Source organism: Ursus maritimus, unplaced genomic scaffold, assembly GCF_017311325.1.
Source record: "Ursus maritimus isolate PB19 unplaced genomic scaffold, ASM1731132v1 scaffold_22, whole genome shotgun sequence".
Taxonomy (NCBI): domain Eukaryota; kingdom Metazoa; phylum Chordata; class Mammalia; order Carnivora; family Ursidae; genus Ursus; species Ursus maritimus.
In genome coordinates this window covers 27,570,929-27,572,721 of record NW_024424675.1, presented here as the reverse complement: position 1 = coordinate 27,572,721, position 1,793 = coordinate 27,570,929, and positions in this window count along the sequence as shown.

The window sequence follows — 1,793 nt, the reverse complement described above, 5'->3', positions numbered from 1 at the left end:
GCCTGGCACAATGCCTGGCGTATAGTGAGCGCTTAACAAGGGTTAGCTGTTTATTCTCGTTATTAACTCTTCCTCACCCGACTGTCACTGTGCAATGGGCAGCATCGTCCCCACAGGGCGGCAGCAACTCAAGCTGGACCAAATTCCTCGCCGGAGTTGTCTAGCTCCGCTCCAGACCCGCCCCCTCCCCCAGGCTGCCAGGAGAGCGCATCGCCCGGCCCGGGTAACTCCCAAGGGCTAGACCGGGTCGGAACAGACCCGATAGAAGCCGCCGACTCCCCCCCGAGTCGGGGCCAGGCTCCGCCGGACCCCGCGGGTCCCCGGAGAAAAGCAGAGCCGTGCTTCCGAAGGCAGGGCCCTTGAGGCACCCGGGCCCGAGAGACAGTGGCCGTTTCGGGACCGCCTGGACGGGAGGAGAGGGGAGGGTCCGGCAGCGACGGGGAGGGCCGTCCGGTTACCTGAGGCGACGGGCGGGGCCCGCATCGCTGGGGCGGGCGCCGCCGCCGCCGCCGCCGCCGCCGCCGCCGGCCGCGCTCGGCCTTCCGCCTCACGCCACCCGCGCCATAGTGCCGGCGCTTTTGCTGCCCAGGCCGGCTGTCCTCGGGCGGTCGATCCGTCCACCCGTCAGCGACTCTCCGCGGGCGCCCGGGGACGACGAAGGCCGGTCAGGCCGGCCGGCTGGGCTCTGCTCTGGCAACTTCCGACTGCCAGGGGCGGCAGCGTCAAATAACTCCCCGAACCGAGTGGACCACCGCGCGTGCGCGGCGCGCCTGATCAGAGGCTTCTGCGGGTCCGAAGCCGCGGCGTTAAATAATTCCCGAGACACGGCGCCGGAAGCTGCGCCTGCGCAGCTATCCCAGATCGCCGTGCGGGGCACATTTTCTCCTTCCTTTCCGGATCAAGTGGAGTGGGAGAAGTGAAGTGACGGCTGCGGCTGCCTCATCTCAATACCGCCCAGGGGGCGCTCCACCTGCGTCCCTGTGAATCAGTACAGACTTCGCATGTTTTCGGTGCCGACTGAGTACGGGGCTTCTCTGCAAGATTCTGGCTCCCACCCAGGTTCTAGGAGTTTCTCCCATCCCAGCATTACAGCACCCTTTCTTTGAAATGTTGCCCTTTCCTCGCTGCTCCCTTATTACCTGGACATAGCATTAACTATAAGAAATACTCAATTCCAGGCGAGGGGCAGACTACAAATTAATCAGAGCCTCTGGTTAAGGAGTTGAGTCTGACATAGGCGAGTAAACATAAATAGTAATAATAGTAGCAGGAGATACCGGTTTAAGGACCTACGATGCACCATAGATTTTGTAAACATTACCCCTTTCTATAATCTGGTTTCACCCTCAACGAGGAAAATAATAAATACGCTTAAATAGATACAGCTCGAGTGCCTTGGGACTGTAAAGGGGGAAACTTGGGCTGAGAGAGAAGAGGAGGGAAGCCGCGGCCTTGAGACTGTCCTTGATATTTAGAGAAGACAGGATCAGGGTGTTGAGTAGTGCTGAAGGCATGGTTGTCTGAAAAGGGCTGAAGAGAGCAGAGAAAATGCTGACTTCTTACCTTCAGTTAGAAGAGACCGTGGGAACTGATATTCTCATAAAAAGAATAGAAGAGTGTTTCCTCAAGACCTTGCCACCCCCTTACCCCCCAGCCCTGCCGCCAAGCCCGACCCCAGGAAAGTTGTTAGAGGAAAGAGGAACAAGGAGTAAGAATGTTCCAGGACAGGAATGGGGCTATATCCAGGACGCTTTGTGGATCAAAGCAATGCATTTTAATCAAATGCAGTGTGA